This window comes from Cydia pomonella, chromosome 25 (genome assembly GCF_033807575.1).
Source record: "Cydia pomonella isolate Wapato2018A chromosome 25, ilCydPomo1, whole genome shotgun sequence".
Lineage (NCBI taxonomy): Eukaryota > Metazoa > Arthropoda > Insecta > Lepidoptera > Tortricidae > Cydia > Cydia pomonella.
The window spans coordinates 5,422,439-5,429,557 of NC_084727.1; the positions used below are offsets into that span (position 1 = coordinate 5,422,439).

Genomic DNA, 7,119 nt, shown 5'->3' on the forward strand with positions numbered 1-7,119 from the left:
TGTCTTGAATCAGAAAATCTTACCGCATACATTCCGTCGTTTTCTGTGACCCGTATGGGCTTGGTTCGAGGTATTCCAGCACAGTGGTCGGAGGAGGAAATAGTTTCCAACATTTCCGTGCCCATGGGGTGTGGAAAAGTATTAAAAGTACGACGTTTGAACCACAGAGTTGTGGTTAACGGTTCTGTTACCTGGCAACCCTCAGAGACAGTTGTATTGACATTTGACGGTCAAGTATTACCGAAACGAGTCTTTTCATGCTACAACTCTCTTGCCGTTGAATTGTACATTTTTCCTACCATTCAATGCTTTTTATGCTGTAAATTTGGACATACCAAAAATAACTGTCGTTCGAAGCCTAAATGTTTCAAGTGCGGGGAAATGCATCCTGGAAATACCTGTGCAGTGGAGGAGGAGGATGCCATTTGCTGTTTATGCAATGGCTTTCACTTTGCCACAAACAGGTCATGCCCAGAACATGTAAGGCAAAAAGAAATTAAAGTCAGTATGGCAAATAACTGCATCTCCTATGGAGAAGCCGTTAAACTGCACCCAGCTATATCGAAATCGTTTGCTGATATGGTTAAGTCACAACCACATATACAATCAAATTTACCACATAATAGTGCTCAAAATTCAGTTACAAACCCTAGTTCGAATATGCGCCCTCCTAGCCATAGCAGCAGAAAAACTATTTTGTTGAAACCTCGTCCTTCTGTTAAAAAGACTACCCATGGCTATGATGTGGCTGCACATCGGGCCATAATAAGTGAATACTCCATCCCTTCTCCTGCAAACGGTTGTGCTCTACGTCAGGAAACAGAAAAGGAAGAACGACTAGTAATCGCTGAGTCTATTGAGGCCTTAAGAACTCTTTTGTCCAAGCCAAACCTTACTTTACCGTCCCACGTTGCCCCTATGATTGACTCTCTTACATTTGCAATTAAAAACAATGGACAATATAATACAATGGAATTGCAGAAGCATAATCAATAAAAAACATGATTTCATTCATTTACTAAATAAATTTAAACCTTGTGTTTTTGCCCTATCTGAGACATGGCTCAAGCCTGGAGCTCTTCTAAGAGCTACTGGCTATTCATGCCTCAGAGAGGACCGTCCTGACGGGTGGGGTGGAGTAGCTTTACTCGTCAGGAATTCTGAATCATTTTCATCTCTTCATCTCCCATCTCATAGTGATGATTTTTCAATTATTGCTGCCATTGTAAATAACATCTGCATCCTCTCTGTATATATTCCTCATCAATCATCTTCTATTTTTAATGAATTAGAACAAATAATTTCCTCTCTACCTAGGCCCTTGTTGATTCTAGGAGATTTCAATTCACACCATCAGTTTTGGGGCAGTTCAGTATCCAACTATAATGGACATCGTGTTTTAAAAATCTTAGATGATCACAATCTTTGTGTCCTAAATACTGGCTCTCCAACTCGCCGTACAGCGCCTACAGAATCACCCAGCGCTGTTGATCTATCCATTTGCTCTGCTGAACTGGCATCTTCTTTCACCTGGCAAACTCTAGATTCTACATTTGGTAGTGATCATTTTCCAATTATAGTCTCATTTCCTTCATCTACACGACCATCTCCGAAACCTAGCCCTAGGCTTAAATACAATCTATGTAATGCTGACTGGAAAAACTTTAAATGCTGTGTAGAGAAGAAATTATTGTTTTTGCCTAGTTTAGATGATACTGACGTAGTTGGTTGCTCGGTTGCTTTGGCCCGGGTGATTACAGAAGCAGCTGATGATGTATTTCCTGTAAAAAATACTGTAATTAATAAAATCCCCTCTCCTCCTTGGTGGGATCAGGATTGTTCCCAAGCCATTAAACAACGAAAGGAGGCTGAAAAACTTTATCGTCATTTTATGACTACTGAAAACTTTGAGTCTTACATGCAGGTCGCACGTGATACTAAAAAATTGTTACGTAGGAAGAAATATGAAGGTTGGAGACGATTCTGTGCGTCTCTCAATCCTAATGTAAAACCTTCCATAGTTTGGAACAACATCAAAAGGTTCAGACATGCATTCAATGAACCCTCAAGGCGTACACTGCCTCCTAATCTTGCACAACAATTTATAGACAGACTAGCACCTTCATCTGTTCCTGAAGAGTTTGTGTTCCAACCTGCAACCTTTTTATATGATCCTTCCTTAGACTCCACTTTTAATTGCCCTTTTAAAATGGAGGAACTAAAAGGTGTTTTAAGCAATTTAAAAGATAGTGCTCCTGGTGAAGATGGTGTGCCTTACTCATTTTTAGTAAATGCCAGTGATGGCATACTTACTTATTATCTGAGCATAATAAATTCGGTTATCCAGTCCGGTATAGTCCCAGATTCATGGAGATCCCAGATAGTTATTCCTATTTTAAAACCCAATAAACCAGCATCAGATGTTTCTTCCTATCGCCCTATTGCCCTTTCCTCAGTATTTGCAAAAGTAGCTGAACACTTAATTAAAAACAGGCTAGAATTTTTTGTTGAAAAGAACCATTTATTATCTCATAGTCAGTTTGGATTCCGAAAAGGTAGATCTACTTATGATAGTTTGTCAATATTAATTGCAGATATACGACTGGCATTTTCTAAAAATGAGTCAGTAGAGTGACGGCACCAGTAATGGACACGGCACCAATTATGGACATTTTTTTCGTTGATCGAATTTATTAAGCAACTGTCCCGACATTTTTCAACTGGCAACACTAAAGCATAACCAATAGACGTTTGAGCTGTCATTTTGACACACGTCACCAAAATCGGCCATTTTGTTCTTAGATGGCTGCGAAGTCAAAATTCGTTACGCGCGGTGGTAATAAAAATCCGTTTTTATTATTGAAATCGTTAAGGAGGTGAGTACATATTTTTGCATGGTGTTATCTTGTGTTGTGTTGTAATGAGATTTGATGTTATTTTTACTGAATAATACTATATAGCAAGTAATTTGAGCTAAATTGAATATGTCCAATCACAGCAATAACTTTTTTGTGGGGTTTGTTCATTACTGGATTCGATATTTTAGGAAATTCAGTAATGGACAAGTGTCCATGCTTAAGTTTTTTTTTACTTTTTTAGTTTATTGTATTAAATTATTTAATTCGTTGCACTAAACATTTGGGTTGAGTTGATTTTGTGACTGCTCTTTATTTTCCAATAATGGACGATGTCCATAACTGGGTATTTTTAGTTGTTCATAATTGGGTTCTTTGTTTCTTCTTAGATGGCACCGAAGAAAAATTATACCCCCGAACAAATGGGGAGAGCATTGGATGCTGTAAGGATGGGAGAAACTATAAGCACAGCTGCCCTCCGGTTTGGGGTTCCTCGAATAACCTTGCACAACAAGGTGACAGGCAAAAGTCCTGCAGTTTGTGCTATGGGGCCTCAAACTATCCTTACGGCAGAAGAAGAGGACATTCTGGTAAAATGGTTGGTCGCAATGAGTGAAAAGCACTTTCCCATAAATAGACAATTATTAACAGAGAGCGTGCAAAAAATTATATTAGATCAAGGGAAGGCCAATCCTTTTACAAATAACAAACCTGGAAAAAAGTGGTTTTCCTCATTTTTAAAACGTCATCCAGATATAACAGAAAAAACAGCACAAAATCTTTCGAAGTCGAGGGATGACGTTACCGAAGAAGGCATACGCAAATGGTTTAATGAAATAACGACATACATAGAAGGTGTAGGTTTAAAAGATGTTTTAGATGACCCTAGCCGGATATTTAATACCGACGAAAGCGCATTTTTTTTGTCACCAAAAGCAGGCCGAGTTCTTTGTAAACAAGCAGAAAAACATCTGTACCAATTCTGCGGCGATGAAAAAGACAACCTAACTGTTTTACTCACTGCCAGTGCCACCGGTCAACTAGCACCACCAATGATAGTCTTCAAGTATGAAAGACTGCCAGCGCACGTAACAGCCACTGTTCCTGAACATTGGGGCATAGGAAAATCTGAATCAGGGTGGATGTGTGGGAGCACATTCTACGAGTATCTTGGCAAGAATATCACAGAAAAAAAGAGATAGAAAAACATAATCTACAACAAGAAAAAGAAAAGAGAGCCCTAGAAAGACAGCAAAAAAAAATATAAAAAGAAAAAAATATTGCTGAGAAAAAAGCAAAATTTAAACCGAAGTCTAAACATCGCAATGACACTTCTTCTGAAGACACAGATGCAGAGATTGTATACGCTGAAAGTGATGATAGTGTTTTAAGTAATTCTGATAAAAGTAGAGAAAAATCTCAGGATCCACAACCATCAAAAAGGCGCAAAATCCCCTTGACGAAGCAAGGTACAAAATCTTCTAAACGTCCTCGAAAAAATCTGAAATGCAATAAAAGTGATACAGATTCTGATGATGAACCTTTAAGCAGCTTAACAGCAAATAAAAACTCTGCCTTGGTAGTTGCTAAAGGACAATTTGTCATAGTCAAGTATGAAGGAGAATATTTTCCTGGAAAAACTGAGGATGTCGACCATAACCAATATGAAGTAAGTACCATGATATTATCAACTGGAAACTCTTTCAGATGGCCTGACAAGCCTGATAAAATCTGGTACAATGCTGGAGATGTTGTGGAACTTATAAATACCCCGTTGCCTCTTAATAATCGAGGCTTCTACAAAATTAAAGAAATGGAGAAGTATTTGCCAAATATATACACCTAGTTATCTAATTCATTGAGCTTTATATGGATCTCAGTAAAATAAGTCATAGTATGTGGAATATTTGTAGAATTCTCAGTATTAGTATGTCTAAACCGATAAGTGAGGCTGTTAGATTTATTATTATGTTTGTAATACTCTATTTTTGCTAAGATTCAAATTAGTACAGATAGATTAGATGATAATATTGTTTAACTATATATATAATTGTGAAAATGTGATACTTCTTTTGATTATATTGTCAAACGTCCGTAGGTACAATAGCATGCCTAACAAGATATTAAGCTTTTTTGATAGTTTTTTTAATATTTTATATTGTGCTTTATGATTATTATATTGCTAAGATTCTAATTTCGTGCCTGATAGATCTCAGTTGATTAGTGTGTTACCAATTCTAAGCTGCAGCTGCTGGCAAAGAGGCAAAGCCTCAATAAATGTTTAAAAATTACTGAAAACCAGATGGTTGATTGAAAGTCTGATAGTATAACTTGGAAATCTAAGACTGATCATGTTGAAAGTTCAAATAGCGTTACCTAATAATAAAAGTTGATTTGTGACATCATTTGTTTCATTTATGTGTTCAATACAAAAGTGTCCAATAATGGATGTTCATAATTGGGTCCATGTCCATGACTGGGTGTCCATTACTGAATTTTTGATGTCCATCAATGGTGATTTCGTAAATTTCAATTTATATATTTTTTATTAATTATATATTAAACATACAGGATTTTCGGTTTTGTTTCAATATTCCTCATGTATTTGAGTGCCGAAAAAAAAATCACCATTTTTGTATCGTCAAAAAACATCCCATTTTTAAACGAAATTCTAATTTAGTGCGCTTAACATGTCCATGATTGGTGCCTTCACCCTAGTAGCTGCTTTTCTGGATATAAGTGCTGCTTATGATAATGTATTAGTTTCAGTGTTACAGGAAAAGCTTTTCAAGTTAGGCATTCCACAAATGTTAAGTCATTTTGTAATAAACCTTTTATCTGAACGGTCCATCAGTCTTATAAATGACAACAATAGAATTTCTCGTTTAGTGTGGAGAGGTCTACCACAAGGGTCTGTATTAAGTCCATTATTATACAATATCTATACATCTGATTTAGAGTCATCTCTAAATGGTACTGTTAGGGTCTTACAGTATGCCGATGATTTATTACTTTATTCATCAAATCTTTCTCCTGAACAGGCTAGTAGATCAGTCACTTGTTCCTTATGTTTCTTGAGGTCATGGTTAGATTCTAATGGTTTAGAACTTTCTGTTCCTAAAAGTGTTGTAGTTTTATTTACTAGAAAACTATTTCCTCCTCCAATCAATGTGCAATTTGATAACTACTCCATTTCAGTAAAAGATAAAACTAAATTCCTTGGTGTCATTTTAGATAGTAAATTAACAGGCCTCCCACATTGTGAGTACATAGTTTCTAAATGTGAAAAAAATATTAATATCCTTAGGTGTGTTTCTGGAGTTTGGTGGGGTTCCCATCCTTTTTGTATGAAACTAATGTACAATGCCTTAATAAGAAGCATTTTAGATTATGGGACATTTTTGTTAGAGCCTGGATATGTCGTTGGCTTCCAAAAACTAGATCATATTCAATCTAAAGCCTTGAGAATAATTTGTGGTGCCATGAAATCAAGCCCTATCAATGCTATGCAAGTTGAGTGTTGTGAGCCTCCGCTCCATTTACGACGCCAATATCTTTGTGATAGATTTATTTTCCGTTGCTCCCAATTCTCTAATCACCAACTCTGGATTATCTTGTCTAACCTTCTACTTCAAATAAGTACATCCAACTATTGGAAACACAAGAGCCCTCCTTGCTTAATCAAAAGTTTTCAAAAACTTAAATCTATTTCAGCTCCCACTGTTAGCTCTTCATCACTTCCCATTTTTCAGCATGAATATGAGTCTCTTATACTAGTTCCACCAGTTCTCCTGGATATAGGTATATCAAAGAATGATATAGATCACTTGTCACGGTCGAATAAGCTGCGTAAACAAAAAAGTTTTTAAAATGTAACAAATAAATATTTTAGTGAAATTCATGAGCCAGTGTGATCAATGACTACTAACTACGCTCCGTGAGTGTTATCTACTAGACTTGTCTATTGATAAAGGACAATATCGACCGAAATGAAATGTGAACTTGGATTGTTTGTTGTCGGTAAATAAATGTGGAATTCAGTGGATAGTGCCATTGTGGAGTGTGTAGGACCTTTTTACATCCGACTGCTATGTATATAAACAACAAACTGTGAGTAAATTTTTGAAAAAAGAACAAAATTGCTTTGTGTGGGCCGTTTGTTGCTTTGAATATTGACAAGCACACAGCGATCACACGACGGACCTATCAGCTATGACACCTGTAACTCCATCTAGCGACAATCTACAGCACCGAATTACCATAG

At 36.6% G+C, this 7,119-nt stretch overlaps 1 long non-coding RNA gene across 1 annotated transcript; it reads left to right on the forward strand.

Annotated features, from left to right (window-relative positions):
• Positions 1-2,624: 2,624 nt before the first annotated feature.
• On the forward strand, positions 2,625-3,762 carry LOC133531584 (uncharacterized). Its single transcript, XR_009801558.1, has 2 exons — positions 2,625-2,876; positions 3,245-3,762. It is a non-coding gene; the product is annotated as an uncharacterized LOC133531584 (long non-coding RNA).
• Positions 3,763-7,119: the final 3,357 nt, after the last annotated feature.